Genomic DNA, 13,017 nt, shown 5'->3' on the forward strand with positions numbered 1-13,017 from the left:
TTCATCCCTCACGTCAGGGACATTTTTCGAATTCAAGAGGTATGCAGAAAAAGGCATCACCATAAACCAGCCCTGTCTGTCAGTGAGAGTAGTTAACAAGGTATAGGGATTTGCCACTACAGGATGGATGTCCTGTACAATTTGATTCACATTCCCCTAACAATTTATATTTTAAGAATTTCTGAATTATGGGTACTAATCCACTCCTAGCTTTCTAATTTTAAAGGATATTGTTTAAATCTTACCGGTGTCGATTCTGGTTTAAGATGCTTAAATCCTTACTAGTTCTGCACGCTTGGATCTCCCTGGCACCTCTCCAGCCCACACAATTGGGATTACCACATCCTCTGTTTCCTGAGGAGTCCTGTTTCTCGGCATTCCTGTGTCCTGTAGTAGTAAAGCTGTAGCCTCCACATATTTGGATTCAGATATTAATATTTCCACATCTCCATTTCTAAATTTGATTTCTGTTTCTAATTTTTCCAATAAATTTCTCCCTAGAAGAGGCCTGTGTGATCCTGGCAGATAAAGAAATTGATGCATCATCCATTATTTATCTAATATAAACTTTATTGCTTTGAAAATGGCCTTTCCTCAGGTTTCCCTGTCACACCAACAATTTTTGACACATTGGTCACTAATATCTCCTTCTAAAGCATTTAAACAGAGTAGGTTGTCCCTGTATTTAACAAGAACTCAATTTCTTCCCCGCCTAGCTAAATATCCTGCTTTTTGAGATGGGCATTCGCGTTGCCAATGCCCATCCTTCTCACAGTATGCACATTGATTTTTTCCCCAAGCACGGTGGGGCTACTCCCCATCCGCAGCCTCGGCCTCGAAATCCTCCCCGAGAATTATCCCTTCCGCTTCCTTTAGGAGTTCCTTCTAATGCAGCCACTAATCTGTCATTTATCCTTTCCTTCTCTTTATCCTGCATCCATGTAACATCGAACAACTTTTCCCCTGCCACTAACATCATCTTCCTCTCCACACTATCACATTCCCTCTGCCACTCAAGGTGATTTCTTAGAGTGAAAAACATGTCTGCATACCTAGCTTCATCCCGTTTTCCTTCCCTTCTTAAAAACAACATTAATTGCAACAATGTGTTATAACCCAAAGTTCCATTCACTGGCCACTTCACTCCACCTTCCACTTTGTACAAGGGCCACCACTGATTACAATATTCATTTATCTTTTGTGACGTTCCCACCTGGGGGTCCGCCTATTTGTTTCCAATGTTTTAAAAAGCAGCCTAATGGGGATTTCTTTAAGATATCATCCTTAATATCACTCCTAAACTGTCTTGCACCCATTCTGAATATATAAAGCCAGAGGTTGAAACTCAAGTCAAAAATCAAAAGCCGTTATTCAAAATCAAAAGTCATTCAAACCAGAAGTCAAGAAAACCATCACCAAAGCTCAAAACATGAATCAAATATCACAATTCAATAAACAAAGCACATAGGTCTAAGCAATGGTCCAAGTGAAGACTTCACAGCCAAACTCAGAAATCAAACAATCCGGACCAAATCCAAATGGGGCCTCTAACCCCTTTAGGTACCTTTAGCTCAATCCTGCAAGGCTTTCGCCACGTGTCCTGGTTTGGCCTAAACCAGGCTGATTTTCCTTTCAGTGATTTTTACTTTCAGCTAAGTCTCCTCTAAGTAACTGCACTTTCTGAAACTAACTGCATGTTTTGCAGACACTGTCTGCTTCCAGGACTGATAACGCTCGAAGTTTGTAGTTATCGCTGAGGCACCGGTAGGGATGTTGTGCAGTAAGGCTCTTGCTGTACTTAGTCTTAGAGAAACCAAGGTCACTGCTGAATTCCTCACTGCTTACGAGTGAAGAGCCGAAGGGGGGTCGCAGCTGCAGGGGGGAGCAGACAGGGCAGGTGACCCAAAATTGACCAACGAGGGTATTCCATCCCATACACGTCATTCTCGGTATAAAGTGGGGGGATCATGAGGGTCTCGCTCTCTTTCTGCTATGGCCGGTGTCCAAGGAGGACTCCGTCTGTTTTCCTGCTGCCCCCGATCCCGATCTGTGCATCCCTGAATCCAGCTCTCGACCGTCACTAGGCCCAGCCTGGGCCTTCCCGGAGCCTGCCCTGCAGTGCCGGTGGTGACGTGGCTGACTTCAGGGGAGCTCAATCTTGGGGATTGAGGGATAACAGGGGGATAAAGGGGGGGGATAACAGAGAGCATCTGCCACAGGTTTAATAGCCAGCCCAGCTTTAAACCGTGACACCACGGTTTACGGGCAGGCAAGCAAGCAACCAAAAAAAAATGCCTTATAACTCACCAGGGGTCTTGCTCTGAACTCTTCGGTCTGGGGATCAGAGGTTCTCCCCGAGAATTCCTTGGTGCCGGCTGGAGGTCCAATGATCCCCAGATCCGTTGATGTCTAGAAGCAGTGTCCCATCTGGGTCGCCAAAACTGATACCGAAAAAGTCGGAAAATAAACTCTCTAAGACTTATTGTTAAGTTTTAGAAAGCAGGCATTCTTTATTGCAGCGCCGGGAGCACGGGGGATATTTCCTCCAATTGTGCTCAACCTCAGTTCCAGCAAGCACTCCTTATATTGTCATATAATCATGCATATGCATCAGATTTCCTGGAAATCTCATACATATTTAAATCATTTATCGGAACTATTTACATAAGTTAACACCCACTGGCGCACATGTAGTCTTGTACCCTGGTGGTCTTTGAGGGTCGTCAGGCCCCTCTGGTGGTCGTCACTCCTGTGTCCTTTTGGTGAACTTTAGTGATGCACGTGCGCCGTTCAGTGTATCATGCTCGGTTGCTTCACTTGTCAGTTCATTTTTCTTTTCAACCGGTTTAGATTGGTATGGTTCCTTAACCGTGGTATAGGTTTCCTCCCTATCCATTGTCTAACATCCTGTTTGTGTAATTTGGCCTTGTTTCAACAATTACAGAAGCTCCTATTCTATAAACGATTTTCTAGGGTCCCACTGTTTAAGCTATCAAACTTCTCCAACGTGAGTCCTTCCCACAGGCTGCAGTTCTTCACGAACTGCTCCAGCGTGGGCTCCCTTCCACGGGGTGCAGTCCTTCAGGAAGAGACTGCTCCAGCGCGGGCTTCCCACGGAGTCACGGCCTTCTTCGAGCGCAGCCACCTGCTCCAGCGTGGGGTCCTCCATGGGCTGCAGAGGGACAGCCTGCTGTCTTACCTCGGGCTGCAGGGGAACCTCTGCTCCGGCGCACCTCCTCCCCCTGCTTCTTCACTGACCTTGGTGTCTGCATAGGTGTTTCTCTCACATCCCACTCCTCTCTCCACTGCAGGTCTTCCAGCAGGTTCTTTTTCCCTTCTTAAATATGTTATCACAGAGGCGCTACCACCATCGCTGATTAGCTTGGCCTTGGACAGAGGCAGGTCCGACTTGGAGCCAGAATAGCAGCTTCTCACAGGAGCCACCCCCGTAGCCCCTCCCCCGCTACCAAAGCCCTGCCACACAAACCCAATACACTCCTTCACTAAGGTAAGTTAGAGCTGCCCCAGTGTGCCAGAGACTCCTGAGAGCCACTCCACCCAGCCTTCCCCTGTAGGTTTGGGAAGGGGGTCAGGGTCTGGTCCGTGGCCAAAATTGTCCCTGTCCCAATTATCATCCTTATTGTCCTGGTAGATAGTGGCCCTAACTTGGGCCATTGTACTGGGACGATCTCTCCAGGCCTCAAGGGCCTGCTGAGCCACAGAGGCTAACTTATGCTTATTCCTCTTGGCCCCTTGCTTAGCTTCTCCTGCCTGTTTGAGGGTGCCATGCAGCCCAGTAACTTCAATCTGGGCAACGTTGAGGACACAACTCAGGAGGCCAATTAAAGCTCCCTTGCCCTTTCCTTGTTTGCAATGACTGGCCTTACACCACAGTTCAAATTCATCCCTCATAGCCTGGGGATCTGTTCAATTATCTTGGACCCAATCCTCCTCCCACTGCAGGGAGCTCCAAACTTGCTCCTGTCCTAAAGCCTCCAGTAGTTGTCGGAAAGACTCTTATCCTGTTTGTGATGCCAATAATGTGGTCCAAACACTAATGGAGTCTGACAACATGTTCTAAAACAAAGCTTTACTGAGGCAGTAGGAAAGATGAGCAACAACGTGCCCATATGGCGACTCACCAATAGCAAACACAGGATCATAAGTGATGCCACGGCTCCGATGGACTGCCAGGGACACTTGGTGTCCAGGTCATCTGGGAGCAACAGCCAACCATGCAAATGCCTTTTGAATGTGGGTGAGAGTCATGCCGCCCCTTGGCTCCACCAATGGCAGACTGATTTGAGAGAATCATACCTTACATGGATAATGTGGGCTGCATCCTGCCTATGCTGCTGATGTTGGTCAGGGGGCAGGGTGTTGGCAGTCTGTCTACTCTGCCGATATTGGTAATGGGGCAGGGTGTCAATCCATTATGTGGATCTAGTTTGGATCTTAAAACCTGTGTTGAAAACTGATGTAGTCTCTGTGCAGGTGGCACAACTGACATTTGTTATCATAATCTAAATTTTTCTGGGAGAAGACACCCGCCCCCCCCCCATATGGAGTTAAACTAAGTGTCTCTAGTTTCATCCAAGTGGTGTTTTAAAAGTGTAGAGAAAGGCATCTTCAGAATCAAGGAGGGCTGAGAGAGCAGTTAAGATTCTTGAGCTTTCAGTAAACAATTAAGTTGAAATGTTACATTTAGAAATTAATGCTGTATTGAGGCAGGCATCATGCTGAGATGTCTATGGTTGCTCTTTCCCTTTGGATGCTTACATGCAGACCTTTAGCTTCACACATCATTTGTGACTTCATTCATGAACAGAGGATTGTTCTGAGACAGGAAAAGCTGGCGATTGAGTTTTCTTTTTTAATGTTGGATCCCCTCCTGCGGGGAAGATGACTAATAGCAAAGACTACCTGAATACCATGAACCCCAAAGGACAGTTTCCTGGGCTGATAATGTGGAAACTGTAAATTCAGATAAACGCTCATTGGTAGCAGCTTATGCTTTTATGCCCTTCTTTTGGCTTTATTGACAGTTCTGTGTGGCAATCAATAGACAATACCCTGCTTTTTCTCCTTCTAAAATCAGTGTTACTACCAAACTAGGTTTCTTCTTTTATATCCCTCTATCTTATCAAACAAGATATCCTGCTCTTGTGAATAGCTAGTTTCTTATATCCAGGTATGTTTTGCTATCTTCCTAAATTCAAGAATGGAATCTAATGACTTCATTTCCAGTTTTCGATTGATGCCTAACAAACATTGTGCTTTCATATAACAGACTAGAAAAGCTTATTTCAGGTCTTTCTAGAGACTGACTCATAAAGGTTATAGTACTGACTTTGAAGCTCAAGTGATAAAGGCATTGGCAAAGAATTAGCAAGCACCAGTGTTCAGCATCACAGTCTGTGAGACTGTTTCACATTCCAATTATAATTATAACAGGAAACACCTTAACTGGCAAGGCACATCAAAATGCAGGAGTTGTAAGCAAGACATACGGTAAGAGACTGAAATATTCAAGTGTGATACTATGACTGAGGTGCATGATAGGGTTGGAGATAAGTGATCTAGAATGTTGCCGCTTGTCTGCGGCAAGCTCCGTTCGGTTGCTGGCTGGCCTGAGGCTATCCGCACCCCAGGGCCATTGAGCACTGACACCAATGTGAGGATGCAACAAATGGCGTTTATTTAACTGCGCAACAGCCTTATATAGTCGTCTTGTCCCGTACGAACTCGCATGATAATGACACATCCTGCTCCTTTCGCCATGCCTACCTTCCGTTACAGCCCGAGATTTTCCGGTCGCCGTACCCTAATCTACCTACATTTCCCCCTCCCCATGCTTCAAGTCATGCGAAGTAAAGCGTATCGCTGATTCTGGAGCCTTGCATCAAAGCGTAAGCGTAGCTGGCGGATACAACAACCCGAGCCCAGGTTCTCCAGTAAGATTCCCCTGCAACTCCTGAGATGCAAAGCAAAAGCAAGCTAATCATGAGCGCATTGTTCAAAGCTTTTGTTTCACTCAGCAACGGTCGCCGTTCCTCATCTTTCTTGGCGCCCCGCCTCTTTACCAGACTCTCTGTACTGTCATGACTCCTCATGTCTGAAGGTCGAGGCTGGTGCTGTTTCGGCTTCCCCCACAGGTACTCCTGCAAAACATAAAGCTCGGACAGCGTACGTATTACTTCGGGTTAGGATTTTGTTTTAAATCAGGGCGCAAACAGCGTGTAGGGACCCACTGTATAACATCATCCCGTTTGATGGCAGCATACCCCCTCCCGTGATGTAGCAGCTCCCAACCTGTTTCCCACTCCGCTGTCCCAGGGAACCGAACCTTGACTGGGGGGCCCACTTCTGGCACCCCTGGACCCCAATGTTGCTCAATTGGGGCACGCTCTTGGTCTCCCCGGGCAAAATGATTTAAAGAATAAAGAGGGCGATGTAAAATGTGAGATTGGTAGTTGACAGGAATTACGTCTGGGAATCCTTCCCCCTCCCCAAGAATCTTAATTCTGTGTTTTTGTTTCTTACTCAAACCTGGTTCCTTGTGTCTCACAGAGCCCAGTCAGAGAATCCCAGCCTTGGTTACCCATAAATCCTGCTCTCTGTTGTTGTGCCACAAAGGTTGTATTGACCATTTGTTGCACAGTTTTCTGCAAACATGCAAACAAACAGGGTAACACAAGTAGGATAATGCCTATTATAAACATTCCCATAAGCAGACTCTATCTACAAAACATGTAGTTTACTTTAGAACATACTGTTATTCTCTATTATTCTAGCTGAAAGGAAAATTACTGAAAGGAAAGCTGATTCTGTTTAAAGGTAACACAGAGCAGGCCTTTTAGAGCCTACTCTGAGGCCTACTCTTGCTAAACCGTTGCTAAACCATCCGGTATCAATTTCCCCCTTTGGAAGTAGTTAGATTTATTATCTCACTACTTCCATATACTATTCTCAATGATTGTCTTAACACAACCCACGCAGATCCCTATGATAACTATAATCACAACTACATAAACTATTCCCTCTAATAATGTGGCTAACCATCCTTTTAGAGACAATCCACCTAATTCTTGCAGGATTTTGTTGAGCCAATTATTTCCTGCTGCATCCCTGATTGCCCTGCTGTCTTCTGCTACTCTCTGTCGGATCTCCGGATCTAAATCCCACCTCCACATATGGTTTAATACACTTGATCGGAAACCACCGTACTCCTGTGCCTGTAGAGACAGAAGCATAACCTCGACCCATTAGTAATAGGTCCCCTGGTCCCAACCACTCGTTAGTACCTGGTTCCCTATACCACACTTCGCCTTTGTTTTGCACATAGCTTGCTCCCTGTCAAACTGCCTCCCAGTGTATTACAATTGGGGGTCGCTCCTTATCTCCTGCTAAAGTTAAATGGTTAAGTACATAAACAGCTTTTGCAAGTCTCTCAGAAGGTTCAGTTTCCTCTCCCCCTTTTTGTTTTTGCAGAAGCTGTTTCAATGTACTATGAGCACGTTCCACAATCGCCTGACCCGTAGGCGAATGAGGAATCCCAGTGACATGTGTAATATCCCATAGTTGACAAAAACTGACGAAAAATCTGTGAACAGTATGCTGGTCCATTATCAGTCTTAAGTTGTTGTGGAACCCCAAGACTTGCAAAGCAAGCAAGTAAATGTCATTTGACATGACGACCTGTTTCCCCAGTTTGTGCTGTTGCCCATATTACATGTGAAAACATATCAACAGATACATGAACATATTTGAGCCTTCCAAATTCTGCAATGTGAGTAACATCCATTTGCCACAGTTGCAACGCACTCAATCCTCGAGGATTTACCCCTATTCCAATTCCCATGCCAATTTTCTGACAACTAGGACAAGCACTAACTAATTCACGTGCTTGTGCCATGGTGAGGTGAAATTGTTTCGCTAGCATTTTCGCTGATTGATGAAAGAATTGATGGGATAGGTGTATTTGTTCAAATAAATTTGGTAATATTTGAGTATAGGACACAAGTGTGTCTGTTTTATTATTTCCAATGCTCAAACCTTGATCAAATTGATGACTACGAATGTGAGTAACAAAATAAGGTACCTCTCTGAGGTTTATTGTCTGATGCAACTGTAGCAAAATGGTGTAAAGTCGCATATTCTTCACTGGTCATATAAAAGTTCTTTCAATTCGATTTACAATGCCTGCTGCATAAAGAGAGTCTGTTACAATATTTACAGGTAAGTCCTTCCATTTTACAAAGACCTGGTATATTGCAAAAAGTTCAAATGTCTGCAATGAGTCCTCAGTTTGCCCTGAGAATTTACAATGTTTCCATTGTCCATCCTCTTGCCAGGTAATAACTACTGAATGTGATCGCTTTCCTGCATCAGTAAAAACAGTTAGTCCAGTCACAGGTATCTCTGATCTGATAGGTTTTTCTTCCCAATCCTGTTTGCAAATAAACTGTAGCTTTTTATCTTTTGGTAAATGTGTTAACAATTGTCCAGTAAAGTCCTGTAAGGCTATTTGAAAAAGAGTTGACTGATTTGTTAACCACTGTAGATATTCCTTCTTGATAGGTAAATAGATAACATCTGAGTCTAATCCAGTAATGTCTAGTCCGGTAATGTCTAGTCTGGTCGAGCATTGCCTTCTGCAATAAACCCAGGCAAATTAGTATGATTTCTTACATGTAAAACATAAAACAATGCAGTTCAGATTTGAATTTCTTGCCACAGAGCTCGCAGCAATTCAAAAACACACTGATTACATGTATGCTCTATAACAGATCTATCCAATTGCTTTATAATGCCAGTTACATATGCTGAATCAGTAATCAAATTAAAGGGAATGGGAAAATTCTGAAATACTTCTAATACAGCTCGTAATTCTACCACCTGAGGTGAACCCTTTTGTTGTACTACCATAGATTCCCACTTGCCGTCAGAATACCAGACAAGGCCCGCCTTGCCTGTGTTCCCAGATCCATCCGTAAAAATGGTAATTCCATCCACGGGAGTGTCTGTACACCACACTCCCGTGGCAATTGGAAGTTCCACACTCAACAACCTGTCCTGAGAAATTCTCCATGGCTGTTTGCAAAGCAAAGCTATTAGCCATACACCACTCAAAATATTGAGCTGCAATAGGAACGGTTAGTGATGCAGGGATCTCTGGCCACAAGCTCCCGACATCGCATCCGTCCTTTGATGAATAATCTGTGCCAATAGCTCTGTAACGAATCTGACCATTCTGAATTCCATTGACCAATTATTGCATACGGAATTTGCCTATCAAACAAAGTGATAATTTGTATTTCCTGATTCAAATCAATACGATGTACAAATTTGGAATGTAGCCTGCTTTCTACTTCTGTAATCAGTTGCTGTACCTCTGCAGTAGTCTGTCATGGTGTTGTTAATTTTGTGTCCTCTGCTAATAATTGGAATAGAGACTGCAATTGTGACGACGTAAGCCCCAAGTACGGCCGCAGCCATAACTTGAGCCTTATGTTCCACAGTACCCACTTTTGCACATGCCTTTATCATAACATTCAAATCTGTTTTTCCAGGTAAAGCTTCAATGATCTTTTGACAATCAGCATTAGCATTATCCCTGTTTGCCAGAGGTCCAAGGCTTGGCAGCCGCACAGGTTAACTCCGCGTGGAAACACCAGCCCTGCGCTCTGCAGCTGGTTGTTATCAGCTGACCTTGAGCATTATACTTAGACCTGCACAGCTTCACAAAATGCCCTAGCTTCCCACAGCAATGACACATCAAAACAGAGTTATCTCTCCCACTCAGCTTCAACTTCTTAAGGCAGTTTTTCTTAAAGTGACCTTCCTGTTCGCATGTATAACAACGATGAACTACCTTAACTGCCGCCGCAAAAGTTTTTGCTAAATGCTCCATCTGAAATGTGGTGGTTCCTACTTTCTCACAAGCATCCATTAGCTCAGTTAAGGTGGCATTACTATTTGCCATCCCTGCAACAACTTTTCTGCAGTCCTCACCTGTGTTGTCCTTCGCTAACTGTAGTGGCAATGCTTCTTTTACAATTTTCCAATCTAACAGTTGCCAAATATTTCTTCCCTCAGGACCCGCACCCACAATCACCGGATATGCTTGTGGAATTATAACTCCTTCTAATAACGCATCTCGAATGACCCCTTTCCATTTCACTCCTCCCTCACCTCCCCCCTCTTCCCCTGTATACGCGGGCGGACGCTGACCCTCTCCCTCACCTCCCACATTACCAGATGGATGCAAACCTCCCCCGCCGCCCTGATCTAAAGGTGGAGTAGGGAGTTGTAAAGGAGGTTGAGGTGGCCCTAATACTTGTCCCGAACACAGAGGGGGGTTTTGGGGGAGACATAGTCACGTGTCCCGAGGCGTTGGCTGAACGATGCTGCTGCAATTCCGTCTTTAATTCTTCCAGTCGTCTACCAAGCTCTGTCATGTCAAGTTCGTGTCCATTTCGTGATGGTAACAGTCCTTTAAGTCCTTGTGATTCTGGTACTGCTGACTCCGTAAATGGCGAATCCGGTAAAGGTGGGTACAAAGCATGTTTACCCTCCTTCTTGTCCTCCTGCTCAGCCTCATCCGTAGAGAGATCAATGAGAGGGAGGGGGTTTCGGAGGGGGTTTCTGCCAAGTCTCCTGTTCAGCGTCTGAATCAATTAGTCCAAACTGAGTTCGTGTTTTAGGGCGCACTACCGGTTCTGATGGATCTGTATCTATTTTTCTCGCTCCCCGCTCCTCAGCTTTTTTCAGAGCCGTCTGTACCCACGGTGATAAAGGAGCTGCCACCGGTACAGCCACCAGGGCCGTGGGAGGTGTTGGTCCTGCAAACAGTGAGGGGGTAGTGGGCGCCTGTGGTTCTAAAGCCATAAAAGCTGTATGTGTGACTTCTCTCTCTGCTTTTATTCCTTTTAACGCTTCACTAACCAGCCTCCATGTAGCAGACAATTTAAAGGCTTCCTTATCACCACTTGACACCGCATTCCAGAGAGAGTCACCAATCTTCTCCCATAAAGGCACTTCAAAGACATCATTAAAGGTTGTAAAATGTCCTTTATCTTTTGCCCAGAACAGTAACTGCTTTAACGCAGCTTCGTCATATTTAATTCCTCTCTCAGAGAGTATATGTTGGAGGAGTTTCACCACTGCCACTTCTGTCTTGGTCAGGGTAGACCCCATGTAAACACGTCCGAGCCGCATCCCATGTCGCCCAGTCCTCCCGCGCAGCCCGTAGCAGCCACAAGATAACTCCCCATGTTTTTAATTCTTTGGCAGAACCCGCTGCCATAGCTCGCTCAGCGAGCTGCATCGAGCACCGCTCCCAGGTATTCGGCTGTAAACAATCAGCCGGTCCTGCCACCGCCCCCCCTTTAACGAGACAGTCCACACACTGGGCTACGTCTTTCGATTTCACAGAAATCTTAAATTCCCCGCCCAGTAACGAAATCACCTTTATCAAGGTTTCCATGGTTCGCGAACCCACTCCGACCGCCTGCGGTCCGCCAGTCCAGCAATCACGTCGGGGTCACCACTTGTTGCTGCTTGTCTGCGGCAAGCTCCGTTCGGTTGCTGGCTGCCCTGAAACTATCCGCACCCCAGGGCCATTGAGCACTGACACCAATGTGAGGATGCAACAAATGGCGTTTATTTAACTGCGCAACAGCCTTATATAGTTGTCTTGTCCCGTACGAACTCGCACGATAATGACACATCCTGCTCCTTTCGCCACGCCTACCTTCCGTTACAGCCCGAGATTTTCCGGTCACCGTACCCTAATCTACCTACACTAGAAGACAAAGAACATAAGTAGATGGGCATGCACCCTGCCATCACAGATGGCTTTGGTTGCTTCAGACAGCCAAGTGTGTCCTTTTTTTAAAAAAAAGCTTTTTATGAATACCCTCTCAACATGCTTTCTGTGGCTAGCAGACTGTACTGTTGTTTTTTACTAGCAAGTTGGTCTCACAGCAGGTTGGAGTATCTATTTGCAGTACTTTTCAGATGGCGATAAAACATTGGATGCTTTCTGAGCCACATGGAAAACTCTTGTCCTTCATTGGAGGGTTGCTGCAACCAGGAGCAGATTCAGCAGTGCAGTTTATTTCCTCTGATTCTTAGGCAAGTGGTAACTCATCCTCTCCAACACAGGAGAAAACTTGCACATGTTGAACTATGCATCAAATGAAACTAAGCAAACACTGCAAGTGTACTGTGCAAACTTGAATGTCAGGCACTAAAGCCACTAGCTGTTGCTTTGCTATATTTCTCAGATATGAAATAAAAGTCCTGTAATGCCTGTCACTTAGTATTGTAGGCAAAATGAAGGTGGCACATTCATGCATTGAGGTTTTGGTTGGATGGAGCAAATCAGTTAAATGGTGGTTAAAATTATTTCTAGAATTTCTGGTTCATGTTCAATCTGAGTACACCCTTAGAGCTGTTGATATATCTAGCTCCTTATTTTGAAGTGATGTAACTTACTGAAAATGCCAAAAAAAAACCCAACAAACCCAAATCACAAACCTTAAGGATCACTCTCCTCTCCCACCTGCTTGCTTATTAAAAAAAAAGAAATCCCCCAAACAATTGGAAGGATATTTTTAAATAGTGCTTTTATCACTGACTATTATCTGGATTTAACCATCCACTTCAGACTTAATGGGAACTTTTTTTTGAGCTGTGTTATTTCTAGCACAATCATTAAGGGCAGTAGAAGACTGTTCTAATATTTTTGTAAAATGTAACTTAAGCTAATAGGTCAAAAGTTAATATTGACATGTATCCAAGTACTGGCTATTTGCCAGGGATGTCTGTGGTGGGTTGACCTGCGGCGGGCGGCAAGGAAGGCACAGACTCTGAGATCGAGGATGCAAGGGCCTGAAGCCGAAAGGCCTAAGGCTTTTTATTGTTATGCTACTACCCTATTTTACTGCTACAATGCAGGAGCCAGACTAGGCAGTTCAAGATAACATCAACATTCACACGCTAAGCACTCAT

The sequence above is a fragment of the Nyctibius grandis genome (genome assembly GCF_013368605.1).
Source record: "Nyctibius grandis isolate bNycGra1 chromosome W unlocalized genomic scaffold, bNycGra1.pri SUPER_W_unloc_1, whole genome shotgun sequence".
NCBI lineage: Eukaryota > Metazoa > Chordata > Aves > Nyctibiiformes > Nyctibiidae > Nyctibius > Nyctibius grandis.